This window comes from Peromyscus maniculatus, chromosome 14 (genome assembly GCF_049852395.1).
Source record: "Peromyscus maniculatus bairdii isolate BWxNUB_F1_BW_parent chromosome 14, HU_Pman_BW_mat_3.1, whole genome shotgun sequence".
Classification (NCBI taxonomy): Eukaryota; Metazoa; Chordata; class Mammalia; order Rodentia; family Cricetidae; genus Peromyscus; species Peromyscus maniculatus.
In genome coordinates, this window is record NC_134865.1 from 17,192,989 (window position 1) to 17,209,778 (window position 16,790).

Below are 16,790 nucleotides of genomic sequence, written 5' to 3' on the forward strand. Positions count from 1 at the left end.
GCAAGATAATATTGTATGGGCCCACTGTTTCTTAGGTTAACTTATTCTGTGGAATTTCTAAGCAACAAGGATGAGATAATAGGTAAATATCTAATACCCAATATAAAAATTTAAAAACTTTGCATCTATTGAAATCATGTTTTGTCTAAAAGTAACTAAAAATGTTGAAACGGAACTTAGCCCCTTCCTCAGAGTGTACTACATGCTATGGTCGTCTGTATTATCGTACTGTCTGAGAAGAACGATGGCAGCAGAAGATAAGATCCTGGCATTCTATCACTCATTTTACCTTCAGCTTGTTTCCCGAGCACTTCACCCCTGAAGTAACTGAACATCTGATGGGGTAAAGCTTGAATTAGAATCTACTAAATGCGAATGTCCAGACCCTTTCTCTGAGTCAATAAGGCAAATCAACATGGAAACACTGAAATCAAGTATGACACTCACTTCTTATTGGCTATATAAATCTCTTAATGACCGTCTAAAACTCTGTCAAGGCTAAAATGTGCATGGTTGTGCATGAATTGTCCTTTAAATCCAGGTGTTTATTTTAGAATAATTTTCTTTTATGTGTATGAGTGCTTTGCCAGCATGCATGTCTGTGAACTCTACGTGTGTCTGATGCCAGTGGAGGTCAGAAGAGGTTGGATCCCGTGGAACTGGAGTTACAGATGGTCGTGATCTGCCCTGTGGGTACTGGGGATCAAACCTGGGTCCTCTGAAAGAACAAGGACTCTTAAACTCTGAGCCATCTCCCCAGCCCAAATCCACACATCTTGATCATAAACTAAACATAAAAGAGACACTTGATGTCTGTCTTCAAGTATACATGGAGTATTTGAAATCTACTATCTTAACTCTAGGTCTAATTGCTTTCTTTTCCTTTCAGATAATTTCAGGTTAGCCATGGTTTAAGTAACATTCCAGTCCCAATTCCACATTTTGAAGATGGAGAAACTGAGTCCTGAAGAAAGGACCTACAAAGGCATGCTGATTACTAACTGAGAAAGCAAAGTCTTCGCTCCCAACCCAGGCTACACAAACATGCTTTCACTACCCACTTTAGTGAGGGCATTTTTACAGGTACACCAGCTTCTGTATTACTTAGATGGTGTGGAAGGAAGAATGCAGATGACTTGCGATCAATAATTTCTTATTCAATTACTGTAAGAATGTTTTCACGGATCGCAGAGATAGACCATTGTGCCCACCTTTAAAAAGCAAAGAAAAGAAAACCCGACATACAAAAATTTTTACTTGCTCCACATATAAATTAGGAAGTGATTATTTGCATTACAAAAGATTGCACTTTTCAAAAAAAAGATAAGTAACAAGGTTCCTTGAAATATCAAGTCCCTTGGTAGAACAAAATTTTTATCCAATTTGCAAAAGGAAATAGGGAGGCACAAACTTCAGCTAAGCCCAACTCCTGCTTAGAAATCTTCCCTGGCCCGTGCCCCTCCCTTTTGCTTTTTCCTGCAGGACCTCTATCCTGGACATTATCCATTACACATCCCAGTGTTCATGCAATAAAGCATTTGCTTAGCCACAGTTATAGGGCATGGGAGTTCCAGAGACTGTCAGGGGTACTGGAGTACAGGGGATATGAGACGAAGCAGTTTCGAGTCTCCAGCATGGTCTTAACACCAATTTCATTTGCTTTGGTCTTATGTTCTGCTGCCTTCCTACATTCTGAGCTCCTCAACAGGTGGGTGGGTTTTTGTTCATAACTAAGCCCCTGGGGTCACAGAATTTAGCAAATCAACAAGGGATGGAAAGTGATTTTTGTGTGCCACCATGCACCCTCTGTGGTTCTGGGCTCACAGAGGAACCATCATTTCATTCAGGTTTTAGTGCATAGTGATGGGATTCGGCTGTGTGGTCCTTCATCGGGCTCAGGAGTTAGGTAAGGTGGTGGAGAGTGTGAGTTCACATCCATGTGACACTCAAGCTCAGGCAGTCTCTGAGCATGGAGCAAAGACACAATGTAACACGAGTAAGAGGCATTAATTCCAGCTGTGGAACAGCTGCAGGTAAGAAGGCAAGCCCCTCTCTTAATTATTTCCTCTTGTCCTAGAGACATATTCCATATTTCTACTGCAGGAAATGTTCTGACAGGGACATATGAGGCATCCATAGCCTCTCCTTGTGATTCATTCACAGAGCAAAGCCCTTGGTAGACAAGGGCACATTTTCAAGTAAGCACACTCCAACACCTTTTTCATTTCGGTCGTTCTTCGGATATCTTTTGACAATAGTTTAAACACTGTAAACGTTCAAGTCTCCAGTCCCACGAGCTCGGGGGGTGCACCCTGGCTCTGCCACTTCTTAGTCACGTGGTCTCTGAGAGGGACACCAGGGATTGAGAATGCTGGGGGTGGTAAAGACAAATGCAGAGCAGACAGGAACAGGGAAGAGCAAACCTGTCTGTCCGGCACACAGGAAGCATTCACAGTACTGCAGACTATCAAAGTCCTAGACGGGGATCAGGAGTGAGCAGTTATTCCAGAACATGCTAGAAAAAGACAACGGACTGTGAGCGATTAGAGGACTGTGAGGAAGAACAGAAGACAGACCGGCCTTTTGATTGACACCTCATACAATGGAAGAGGAAAACAGGGAACTCTAGAGCAAAGGCAGAAAATAGTCTAGAGAAAACTACAGAAATTTTAAAGCAAGCCTTTCAAAAGGAATATGAAGTTTGCACATCAAAGGAGTACATCATGCTACAAACCAAGACCACTTTTGTCATAATTCTGTTTTTAAATTTTGTTGTGAAACCCTGAGCTATTCATTTTTTTTCCCGGTAAGATATGATGTTTCTTCATGAATATCCATTGGGGCATTTTCTTACACACTGGAAAAGATTCATCTTCCTAAATACATTAGGAAAGATGCTCTCACACATTCTCACAGCCATAGGTGCATATCGGGGAAGGCTTTCAACCCAAGGCCCATAGAGTGCGAGTCAAACCACAGTCCTCTGTAGAATAAACCAAGATGTTTCTTCAAACACAGATAATTCTAGTTACCATCTACAGCTCCCGAACAACTTAAAGGACACACACACACACACACACACACACACACACACACACACACACACTCACCAAACAACAACAACAACAAGAAAAAAACCCAACACCGACAATAATTTAATTGAAAGAAATTTTTGTGAGCTAGGAATTTTGTAACAAGCCAAGTTATAATTCAAGTATGATAATAATAATAAAAATAAAATATTCAAGGGCTCAGAAAATCTAACACGTAAATCACTTAAAACCACTTCAAGATGTACTCCAGTTAACTGAGAAATGAATCAAAGTGGAGATGCTGTGGTTTGACAGGATTCAGATTGAAAGTTAGACATAAGTGACTGGGGAGCTGATGAAAATGTTAGAGAAGTGCATCTAAATTTTAATATTGTGAAATAATTTGGTAGTGATAAACTAAGTTCAAAACAATAGGTTTCGCCCAAAAGGTGCACATCTTTAATGCTACAAGTTTTATTTAAGAACCACACAAAGAAAAAATTTCCAAGCAAACATTATGATGCTCACTTTCATATATCACCTTGATTAGGTCATAAAGTACACAGATACATGGACAAACATTATACTGAGTGCTTCTGTGATGTTCTTGTAGGATAAGGTTAAATTTAAAACAGTGAGAAAAGATTACACTGCTTAATGTGGTTGGCATTTAACCCAACACTGGAAAAACTGAAAAGAACAAAAACCTGGTATATGCAACCTCCAGAAAACAATAAGCCACAGTTCTTCCTGTTTGCCAAGCCTCTGACTGGACATCACCCCAACACATACATACATACACACACACACACACACACACACACACACACACACACACACACACACACACACAGTTACTGGACAACCCAGCCTCCCATAGGCATATCTTAAAAGATGGCCATTCTTTATTAGGGAAGTACAAATCAAATTAGAATTAGGTGACATTTTCCTCGAAACAGGATGATGGCGAATATCAAGGAATTTCTTATGTAAAGAAAAACGTGGAAAATAAGTGTTGTTGAGAATGAAAGAAAATATAAGTTTCTTAATAGTGAATTCATAGTTTCACTAAGACGTTAGTATACTCATGATATTCTTAAGTTCAATAGTAATAGAAAAATTCTGCACAAAAGAAAAACTTATCTATAGTTAAATAACAACCCAAAAAGGAAATAGTAAGGCTTTAAACAGTTTATCACAAGTAGTTCACAGTGATCAGCTACAGCCCCTGACTTTCTAGGAGGAAATTAGGGAGGGTCTATTGAATGGCACAAGAAATAAAAATAGAAAAGCATGTATTCAACACAATTTAATTGTGTGATTTACAAAGAAACACTGGTTTCACTATCAAATGAACAAATGCTCTTAAAAACAGCCTTGAAAAGATGAGGTGAAGCCCGTATTTTCGCTGGGTAGGTGGTTCTTCTTACTGATGAGTATACTCCTATCCCATACACATGAGACAGACACCACTGGGTGCAAACATACACCACAATTCTATCCCCACAGAATAACCTTAACAAGAAATATTCATACAAAATTTACATAAAATGCTCACAAGTTCATTTATAGTAGTAAACATATACTAGCAAATACACAGGAAGGAACCTAAACATTGTATTGATTACTAATTAAATCACAGTGTGTCCTTGTTATAGATCTTTGAAATGATGCTTTGAAACAATGCTTAATGATGTGATATATGCCAATGAAGTATTTTGAAACCACTTCTAAAAATCAAACACAGGTAATTTTAGAAGAATGGAAAGAAATCTTTCTAAGTGTTATAAACTAGCTAGTGTGCCTAGGGGGATTGTCCACTGCTATCTTGACATTTGCCTATACTCCAACAAGCCTCCATGACATGCTCACTTTGCTTAGATAGCCACAGAGACAAATAACTAAATAAATTCCCTCTTGCTAATTCGCCTTGGTGTCTATTCTACAAGTGTTTCTCTAAAATGCTTTGTGCACTAACCACTTACATCACTCCCCACCTAGTGACAAACCAAAGCACCAGCAGCAGTATAGTGTACAGCCCAGTGATGACTTGCCTGAAGATAAGAGACTAACATGCTTAATATGAGGGCCTCGGGATCAATTTCAGGCAAGCACACACCGCTCATGCAATTGATTGGCATGTTAACTTCTTGACAAAATAATAAGTGACTGCAGGTGTCAATCATTGTCTCAATGTATTCCATTGTACACTTTTGGTATCAACATGATTAAATTATGATTGTGTCCCAAATACAACGAAGTATTGTGAAATTACTTCTCCTCTTGGGAAGCTGCTGCCCTGGTGCTCAGCCATTGTCTGGCCAAAAGAAAAGAGAAGCCAAACTCACTGATTGCTTTCTGAATTGGAGATCCGATATGGGCAGCTTGAGGAGTGTCTACTTATGGCTGGCCTTAGTCAATAGGCTTTCTTAATTGTATCGTTTGCTTCTAAATTCAGCCGGTCCTGTCAGCCTCCCTCATCTCATGCCCCACTCTCCTGACACTCGGCGTTCCTCCTCTACCTTTTGCTGTTTTCATCCCAAAGGAAGGAAGAGAGACATGTCTGCTCCTTTTTTTCCACAGATTTTTTTGTTTGTCTTTTTAAAACTGAATTTCCAGTGCATTTGCCTTCTAAGAATTAGAATCCCCATGGGAAAAGCAAACAAAAATCGAAGTATGAAAGGGAAATGGCACAGTGGAGGATGCATGAATTCAATAAATAAACACAATGCAAATGAGAGAGTTCACGAGACGCAGATGCATACATACTGCCAAGCCCAGCACTTCAAGAAAGACCAAAGACACACCAGCCTGGCATCCAAAGAAAAGGGTCACGCACTGAAGCAATGTTCATCAACGTACCAGCTACAATTTCTTCCCTATAAATAGAAAAATTACCTAGAAATCATTTTCTGTTTGTTGTTTTTGTTTCTCCCTTTTCATATTGCTGAAATCCTCTCCTGTCTCCATACTTCCTGTCAACAGGAGTGCAATCCATTTCCTAATACCGGAGTGATGTATTAGCCACCTGAGTGTCAAACTTGCTTTTCCTCATTTTCAGGGGATATTTATGTCACAAAATGCCATACTTATTTCAATATAATTTACTGTGCTGAAGTGGTGTTTCTATGAATTAAAACCAAGGCACTGAACCCCACCACCACAGAGGAGTGGTGGGGGTATACTTCGTCACAGCCCGACTAGAAACACTTGAATATGTATTCAGAATGGGGAGCACTCCTGGAATAATTAGGAAGGAGCACTGACGGCAAACAACATCCAAAACGGAAGCCCTGGAAAAATGAAAATCATTTAAACTTGGATAGACATCTTTCTGAAGAGAAAGGAAATCATGCAGGCAGAATGTTCTAGGGCTGGCAGACCAAGTGCAGGAGCATGCAGAACAAGTGTGTGGCACCAAACACACTCTGTGCTGTCCAGCAGATCCCCTGTGAAGATGGAAGTGCTTATTCTGGGATGGCCATTGGTGGTGAGAGCAGTCACCAGCCCCACAAGGGCACCGAGCATTTCAAATGTGATCAGTGCAACTGACGGACTTTAACAAGGATGTTATTTCACTCTGCGAATTTAAATTTACACAGTCACATGACCCAGTGGGTATCATGTTGGACTGAACAGCACTGTCTGAACTGAAATAGTCCACTATCAGAACAAAAGAGCAAAGTCATATAAACCCTGAAGAAATAGTCCAGATATTCAATTCCTCAATGAGTGCACAGAGCAGTATTTAAAATAATTCAAGCATCCACTTCTCCGTATCAGTCCATGTCTCCAGTCATTCAACTCATATACTCTAGTGATAGTGTACTCCCATCCCATCCCTCTGTTGTCAAAAAAAAAAAAAAAAATCAAGGGTTTTGTTTTGTTTTGTTTTTTTAAACCTCACTTAATTCTCACAGGAGAATTGCACTATGCTGAATGTACAGCCAGTCCAGGACAAAGCTTCTGAATGGTACAGGTACAACACAATGGATAGCAGGAAACAAATATGTATGCGTGCAGAGACGAGTAGAGGAAAGCAGGTGATGCTACAAGCAGAGTCCTGGCAGCATGCTTGTCGTAGAGACAGGGAGATCCACGGGCTTGCTAACTAGACAGCCTAGTCTACTGGGAAAGTTCCAGCCCAGTGAAAGACCCGATCTCAAAACAGGTAAGTAACACCTGAGGAACATACTCTGACATCCACATGTGTGAGCGTGCACACACACACACACACACACACACACACACACACACAAGAATTTCAACATCGTATGACTGTATGTCCATCCATATTTTACTATATTTTACTGTTTGTTATATGTGCTTAACAAGCCATGCATAACTATTTTGTCTTCTTGCTTAAAGTGATGGTAAGACTTCCCTCATACACTCAACTGAGAGTATTACTCATTTGGATATCTGCTTTCAAAGATCTGTCAAAATACCTGGGAGAAATAACAGTGAGTTTAAGTGAGTCGAAGGGGCAGAAAACTTGTTACCCAGATAAACTTTTGAAACTAAACTTAAATATTTTCTGCCCACCAACTGAGTATGCTTGCCAAAATAAATAAATAAACAACTTTCTTTTTGAACAACAAAGCCCTTTTGGTAATACAGAGGTCTTTCTTCTGCTTCCTCTTTTGTCCAATGCCAAGACAGATTATTCTAGAAAACACTGTCCAGTAACTGTAAAGTTAGGCCTATGAAACCTATAAACCTGTAGCTCATTTAACTTTTGGCTGAACTATAAAATTTCAGGTAGGTTTACACACACATCAGCATCCTGAGTTTAATCAGAAGTAAGCCTGGTGTGATCATCAGATCATTGCTTCAGTCCCTCCCCCCATGGCCACCAGTAAACCTCCTTGAGTTTTGAAATGGTAGAAAATTCACAGAAAATGGCATTTACATCCAGATGCAAAGATATTCGGTGTCTCCTTAAACGGAACAGAAAACACAACAGAATCACAATCGGCTGCACATGCAGCTCCTTCGTGGAGGAACTTTCTTTCCACCCTGAATTTGTCACAGGAAGCACTCTTTTCAACTCTGCTTCCTACCCCAGAGATGAATAAAAACAATTTCATGCTTAAACTTTCCCTGTGTCTTTGCCTGTACTCAGGAAGTAATTGTGTGGATACAGTTTTGGTGGTCCTAGAATAGGTAGTGATGAGTAAAAATTATTACTATGAGTCAGCTTTATTCATAATTTCCAAAGACTGAGGATAGGACAAACTCCAAGAAAATGAATAGTATATGTCTAACTGTCAATGAGATGGGTAAGTTGTTCCATCATCTCTGATTTAAAAAAAACAAAAAAAACAGCAGACCCCAGACTAAGAACTCCTCTGTACAAACCCAAATATTCTGTTCAGAGAGTTATACCTCCCTCTTTTCTGACTGTGATATTAGCTGTAAAGTAAAGGATAACTAGGCTACAATCCACAGCCCCAGAGAAGCTAGGTAACCAGGAGGGCCCAAAGAGGGATGCATGGACTTTCCTGAGAAGGGAAAATAGAAGAGATCTCCTGGGTAAACTGGAGGTGGGGGGATGGGAACATAAAGGATCGGATTGGGTGGGTCGGGGGTGGGATGGAGGGGGAGAGTAATGAAAGAGATGTCTTGTTTGGGGTGGGGGACACTTCCAGGTCAGGGAGAAACCTGGTGCCAGGGAAGTGTTCAGAAATCCACAAGGATGACCCCAGAAACACACACACACACACACACACACACACACACACACACACACACACACACAGGCTCACTCACAGTAGACTTATGTACTTAAGCAAGGTTCATATATTCTGGCCAGTGATGGAGCACCAGGGAAGCCTCCCCGGAGAAGAAATTTGTCCACAGTTTGTTGCATTTAGAACATCAAAACACCTTAGTTATGATGGTTCAGAAAGCATGCAATGGAGTTGGGAGTCACAGTGAAAATCTTGTTCAAAGGTAGCTGCAAACTGCCTTTTCATGTCATCCAGAAACAGATCTATTAAGCCATCACTGGTATGCAAATTTAAATTAACTATTAAATATAGTTTCATTGTAAGTCCTTGGTTAGTTATTGTATGTAATATGAATGAGGTTTTTTTCATTAATGTCATAATTTCTCACTAATCTTGATAATAGCTAAAGATTCAAGCAGCAAACACTGGTTGATGTGTAGATGAAGCCGCTTTTACTCATACCTACATACATTGAATCTGAAAGCCATACTTCATTTAAAATAATCAGAATGTCCTTTTAAAATCCAACAGATACATAAACACTCATACATCAAGTTTCTCGCTTTAAAAAAAAGTAATCTGTGTTGATAGACTCTAACAAAAAGTTTTCAGTGATAAGCTGTCAAGTAAATGATTCAGTTTGCCTTGGAACTCTGCGGATGATACCGGAGGCTATATCAGTCACATTGGAGCCTTAAATATCTGAAATGCCTTGATTGAGATTTTCATGCTAATAGTCCAACCGTTCACCCTTAGTCAATAAAACCATTCATTCTACTGCTTTAATGTCTTTGTGCTAATTCAATTATGTTTCTTATTTCTGCCTGTGTTTTATATATAAAGTGTTACTTTAACATCCAGACAGTGGAATTTTTTTTCTTGAGTTCTTCTAGCAAATGACTCTTCCTAAGAGTGTCAATTTATACTTGATCACACTGAACACAGATTCTTTCCTAAATTTTAAAGAAAACAGAAAAGCCAGGAAGCTCTAGCATATTCATTCATCTTCTGTCAATGCCCTGGAAGAAAAATAAGGGGTGTGTGTGCCCACGCACATGCCTGCGTAAGTGCCTGCATGTGTGTGTGTACAGGAAGTGATTCTGCAGACTCCAGTCTGATTCTTTGGGGTGGGGTGGAGGGATTATAGCAACAACTTAGAAACTAGAGGAAAACGCTGGCTCCTTTCACGGAGCTGGCAATCCAACATTTACACGTTGTTCCCACCGACATTGTAACAGGTACACAGCATACACTACCCAAAATGCCAAGGCCAGCGCTGCTGTGTTTGCAGGAGCAGTGGTTGCTAAAACAGAGGCTTAGCATGTCCCTGCATGTCCAGAAGAAAAAAGAAAGAAAGAAAGAAAGAAAGAAAGAAAGAAAGAAAGAAAGAAAGAAAGAAAGAAAGAAAGAAAGAAAGAAAGAAAGAGAGAGAAAAGGAAGAAAGACAAGAAAAGAAAAGCTTGAAAAAGTTGGCAAAAACAAACCACCTAGCACCGACTTGAAGCCAGGCTGACTTAGGCGCCAGTCTCCGATCTCGGGTCTAAAATCGACGGGTTATTATTATACGACAGAGGCTCAGTCGCCACTGCTCGGCCTCAGCTTCCTTGTTAGTAAAGCGGAGACCCTGACACTTACATCATAAAGGCGCTGATGGGATTAAGTAAAACAGAATTACACTAGTATTGCTACTCGTTAGTCATACATGACAGGAAGCTGTTTAGAACCCCAGTAATGGCCTCTATTATCATTGTCTTAACAATTTTATGGGCAGGTCATCACAGACACGGTTTTATGATTGTTAGTTTCATTTTTCTTTTCAGGGCCAAAGAATTTCTTTTTAAAAGGTGGTTATTGGTTATTGGTTATTGAACATGAATGGTCCAAACTCTAAGGCCACTTAGAAAATGTCTGCCTTTGCACTGCCTCTTCTTCATGAGACACATTCTGTCTGCTGGGAAAACCTGTTCAGAACCTTTCCAATAACATCAGGTCCATTTCACTGGAAGGGTGGTCCCACTTCTACTCAAGGCGATAATGCATGGATTCGTAATGCTTCCTGTCTATGGGGAACCAGTGATCACAATGGGCTGTGCTCATTTATTTCAAAATTATTTATCCCTACCTACTCTAACATTTTATTAAGTTTCTTTTAGTTTTCCCTTCTTTACAAATCCAAGAGTCTAAAGAAACATTTCTCAGTTGGAGTTTTTGTTTTCCTCCATTCAGAAAATTTAGAATACTATGCTTGAATCAACAACATTTGCTGTTCATAACCAGCAACTCCCAAAGTAATTCAAACCTTTCTACTGGTGTCTCTATAAGATGCTGTCCTTCTGTAATAACAACATCAATAAACAAAGTATTTTTAGTAAAATGCAATGAATGTGTGTATTATTTTGAAACTTACTATTGCTTAAACATAGCTCTCCAACTGACACCTGGTGTAACAGGATCCAAAAATCTAAGTGCCAAGAAGAAAGACATTTCAATATTACATTAAGAAATCTGCTGAGAATGTGTGACTCACCAGATGCCACCACAATCAGCTCTTGGTTTACTGGGATCAACAGTGAGATGCCAGAATTTGGGCTGGAAGCAAGTTTGCCTCACTTTTGCCTGTCTCTGGACCATCAGAGCTGGAGGTGGTTAGAAAAGGCTGCTAGGCAAATAGGCAACTATGTAGAATACCTTTCTAGCAAAGACATGACTAAAAGCAACGTCTAAATGGTCACATCAAGCAAGGATGCAGGAGGGGCAAGTGTTGTGACAGTTCTCAGGTGACATTTATAAATCATGATCAAATGTAATTTAATGTGCAAAGGAAGAACCATCAAAAGATAAGAGCTGCCATCAATCTGGTAGCCAATAATCCAGGACCAAAAGCTCCATCAGAGGTCTCCAGCCTTTTGACAGTGACGCGATGCCGCTGTAGACAAAAATGTTGGCTGGCATTCACAGCTGTCTTTGTCACTCCAGGCTGGACACACCTATTGGGTGTTCATAGTCACGTCGCAATGAAGGGCTGGGATGCTTTAGAGCTAAAAACTTGTATATATTCATGGTAACCTCTCTTTGATCAGCAGACCATAAAGAAAAACTGTCTTTTAGCTCGTTTCCCAGTAGAAAGTTCTAATCACTCAGACATGACTGTATCTTTACTAAGATCTAACAGATAAATACAGTACCAGGTATCTGGGTAGAGAAAGGACTGCATGACCACACCACAGCGAAACAGAAAGAGGCTAACTTGTGGTGAGAGCGAAGTTCTGCTGACTGTCTTCTTGTCCACCGACTCCTTACAATGCTACCTCTTCCCGCTTAAAAGCATCTTCCTAGCACACCCTGAGGGGCAGAGAATGGAACTCAGTGGCAAAGTGTCTGCCTGGATCCATAAGGCCCTGCGCCCACAAAGGACCAAAAAAAAAAAAAAATCAAAACAATAACAACAACAAAAACAGTTCCCAGGCACTGGCTAAAGTAGAAGGTATCTTCAAATCAAAATTAAAATCAGCAGGCCCATGCATGCCATTATTTTAACTAAATAAAATTCCAGCATTCTTTAGAAAACATTTAGACCAAACATTTGCCTGTAACACTGCGCTTTTCAAGTGTTATTTTGATGTAAAATGGAGTGTTTAAGGATGGAAATTCCCTCCAGCACTCTGAGATGATAGTGCGGTTGACAGTGTCAAAAGTCATGCTGAGATCAAGGCAAATGCGTGGGGAAGGAGAACAACCGCATTCATAAGGAGGTCGTTTAAAACCTCTTTGCTGTGCCACAAACTAAGACACGACTAGAATCTCATCAGAGCCAGAGCGGGACGGGGGAAGAGTGCAAGTGTCCATCCTCAACCAGAAGGAAAACCCACCCGCCAAAACTGCTGAAAGATTCGCTGCCTACGGACAAATGCATTTGTCGGCGTCGGCGTCGTCGTCGAAGCATAATTGGCATTTCATGAACAGAAAACGGTAACTCAACATAACCAATGGATCTCCAAAAAGAAGGGACTCTCCTCATTCTCACACAGAAGCCAGCCGCACTGTGTGTTAGGCTGTCCCAAGCGACTTCTTACTAAGTTTCATGTGTAATGACTCCTGCACCTTTCTGTACTCATCCCTGTGGACCTTGCCGCTTGTCCCATAACTTTTCAACCTTGGTCCAGGGAACATCTCTCTACTGTCCTGAGAGAGAGGGAACTTCTCTGGCTTCCTCTTTTCCCTTGCACATCATGCTCAGTCGCCACTAAAACAGAAACCTCTGAGAGATAGCCATGCAGGGTGGAGGCCACATTCCTGCTAAAGTTGCTCTTGGGGCACCATCTGCATTGTCTGATTAAAATGCTCAACCCTGTCACCCTTCTATAGAGCCAGGGATGGCTTTACCTCGGGCACAGTATTATTTTACTCTCCGCTGTTTACTATTATGGGCATGTTGCCAAATGACTCTTCACCATTAATTATTTTATTATCAGTCACAGACTGGTGCTCAGATATTCACCACATAGGTTCTCATAGGTGAATTCCTAAGCTTGATAGCTGGCTTCACCAATGCCTTTTTATACACTAGTAACTATAATCAAAACATTGCCAAACTCCAACAGGTCCTCAAAGACTCAGAGATGCACAGTTACCAAGGAAAGACTGCTAATCTACCCTGAAGCAAGCATTTCATGTTTCATGTTTTATATAGGACCTAAGTCCTTTCATAGCTGTCATATTTACTTTGGAGACATTTCTGCCTGTTTATGTGGGGTATATGTGAGTGTATATATATGTGTGTGTGTGTGTGTGTGTGTGTGTGTGTGTGTGTAGATACGTATATATATATGTGTGTGTGTATATATATATATATACATATATGTACATATATACATGTATATATCCTCACCACTGCAGGTTCCTATTCCCAATGCTACATGTACATATATATGACAAATATACTATAGTACATTTCATCATACATTTTTGGTTTATTCTGTGTTGCTATGAATTATTTCATCATGATATCAGTAACACTTATGTAGGAATTCTGTCCACCACACAGAGTAGGAGTTGAAAAACTGAAGCCGTTTCATAAACTATCCATACCGTATTTACCTATTGAAGAAATATCAATCCAGCCTATTCAAGCCCTATATTAGTGTATCAACCCATCAGATCACCTGAGACTCATGATCAGATAGAAATTTCCTTTTAGCTGTAGGACTTGTGCAGTTTGGACAAATACTTATCACTAAATTCTTATCTAAAATACACTTCATGGGATTCATATAAGGATAAACAGAAAATCGAAGAAGAACCTGGTAAAACTGCTCTCAGCACAACAAATGTGAGCTGTTTCCTTGTGTCCATTTGCTCCTGGAGCTGCTATCATCCTGCTCTTGGAACTGATGCTTCAGCTAAACTGTCCTAATTAAAGTCTCCAAGCATTTTGTGACCTTCTGTCTTCTGAGCATAGGAGTTTATCACAAGGTCCCTTCAGGACCATGTTTCCTTGTCCTAGGGTTCCTATCCCTCACCACTTACGGCTCCTCTTCAGCTCCTTGGCCCAGCTTCCCTTCTCACGGCACACAGTCCTGGGAGTTACTGCCACGTTCCTGTCTTCCATGGCACCTGGTCACATGACAGTTCTCCCATCAACTTTCCATTCCCCTAGCTCTACTTTATAGACCTAAACTGCTAGTCTCTTCTGACAGACAGACAGTGACTATATATTCAAGATCATCTGGACATGGCCCTTTCACTGTCTTTAACCACCTTAGCATCCTTGAACTTACTTCTGGACTTAGAAGCCCAAGCTAGAAGGAAACCAGGTTGACTTACACCAGCCAGGCATTGCCCTTTTGAAGCAGCCACCCAGGCTGGGAGCTGGGAGCCATCACCCATCACCTGAACCTAGGTTTTGAGTCAAACTTAACTGGACTACTGGTGTCTACTCTATCAGTTTCCCAGACTCTTCCTTTCCTAGCATCCAATCCAAGTGCCACATTCTTTGCAACTTAAACCAAGGATCAAAGCTTAAACCAAGAATTAAAGCCCTTCAAGTCCTCTTGAGGTTCTTTCTCCCAGAGCTATAGCCCCTTAGGTTGGTCCTCCCCCAGTCTGCCTGTTCAGTCCTGTGTTTGGGCACACTTGAAACCCAACATTTAAATCCATTCACAACCCTCCTAAAGAACCCACTCTCCACACACTTTCCCCAACTTTCTCTGTGAGGTAAGAGGCAAGGGATCCTGCAAGCTTCATTTCAGAGACCATGTTCCTGGGCCCCAGGCCCTGCCCCAAGTAGTATGTAACACAGCTCATTGCGGGCTTCTTTTAAATACGTCTGTGCAAAGACTTTTGTCTTATACCCAGAAGAGGCATTTAACAAATATTGACATGAATACACATACACACACACATGCATGCACACACACACATGCACACACACACACATACACATACAGAAGGCTACAGCAAGATGATCATATTTTCTATCACTATTAAGATTGGTAAATGATAAAGAAAGATGACAACTTATAAGTATTTTTCTCTGAAATTGTGCCTACTTACAGAAAACAGATATGCAGATTCCAAAATTTATCATTTAGATCCAATACATGCAAACTAATAAAGGCCTCAGTTTCAGTTTGTTTAGCATGGAAGGAATCATAAAAAACCTGTTTAACTCTTGTAAGACTAATTAGACCATGCAGAAACCAGACAAACATAGGACTGAGTGTGACTGGCAGCTCAGTTTCAGAGAGCATGGAGAGTGTGAGGAAGGGGCAATGTAAGCCAAGTGTTTAAAGGATTATCAATAGACCGATATTAAAGCTAAAACTGTTTATTTAGTCTAGAAGACAAAGTAGCCTGATTACAAGTAGATGACCTAGTTACAATCTTCAGCCTAAGAATATGATTATGCAAGAGACTTAAAACTAGTTTTTTCCTTGAGGGAAAAGGTGCTGTTTTACTCCTATCTCCCCCAGAAGAGAGCCCGGGAGAGCTGTTCTGCGGACACGCTGGGAAGCAACAAGAACTAACAGAAGATCAGGGCTGGAGCATGGGACTCTCTTAACAGGAGCCTACAATGAGCCTGCTGTGGCTGCAAACCCCTCTGAACATCCCGGAGTGTAGAAAAGATTCCTAGACTCCTAGGAAGGGGTTGCATCCTTTCTGAAGGGGAACACTGAGTTCCGTGAAGGACATAAAGCTCCCTACAACACAAGCTTGTACTTGCCACGTCTGCTTCCTGGAAGGACTTCAGAAAGAGAGACAGCCCATATAAAAATGGACGTTACTAACACCAAGGCGGTTTGTTTCTCTATTTAACTTGTATTAAAATGAAGAGCTGGTAGCAGGCAAACACAGGCACATTTTAGAATTCATTCCAAAAATAAAAATAAAAAACCCAGCTCCTACATCTTCCAAGAAGCCAACTGGCCCTAAAAGTGTCTGCTGATAACTGCAGCCTTGCTTCTACTTATTAGAAAGTCCCTTTACCTTTTTCTCTTTTTGTACGACAGCATAAAGATTCCTAAACAACAAGAGAACTGAAGACAGAAGTACTTCCATGATGCACGATTCATTCACAGTAGTCTCAGATACAGCAGAAACACCAAGAGTTTTCAAGGCGGCATCGCTCTCAGTGAACCTTATTTTCAGTTTGTGCAGCCACATACTTACTTTGCACCAAGGGAAGGGAAAGACAGTCTTGCAGTTCAGACACTGCTCCTCCCCCTTTATTTGCTTCATCAGTATCTCTGTGCTGGCCAGCTCTCAGAGGCTCTAATGATCACTGTAGGACTGTGCATAGCTCTAAGCTACCAAGGAGCTGAAGCCAGGAAGAATATTAACTTCTTGTAAGGGACTATCAGAGGACAGTCAGCTGAAAAGGAAATCATCTCATTAAAAAAATAAATAAAACAATCCTTCCTCTGGCTTGCCAAAGCCTTGGGAAAAAAAAAATGAATTGACGATTAAAGAAACTTCATGAAATGAATTATTCTATTAATGTTTTATCAGTTATAATTGCTCTGTGAGA

General features: G+C 40.6%; 1 protein-coding gene across 11 annotated transcripts in view; it reads right to left on the reverse strand.

Annotated features, from left to right (window-relative positions):
• The window catches only part of Npas3 (neuronal PAS domain protein 3), an 846,664-nt gene that overhangs the window by 650,992 nt on the left and 178,882 nt on the right, over nt 1-16,790 (reverse strand). The window lies entirely within an intron of this gene.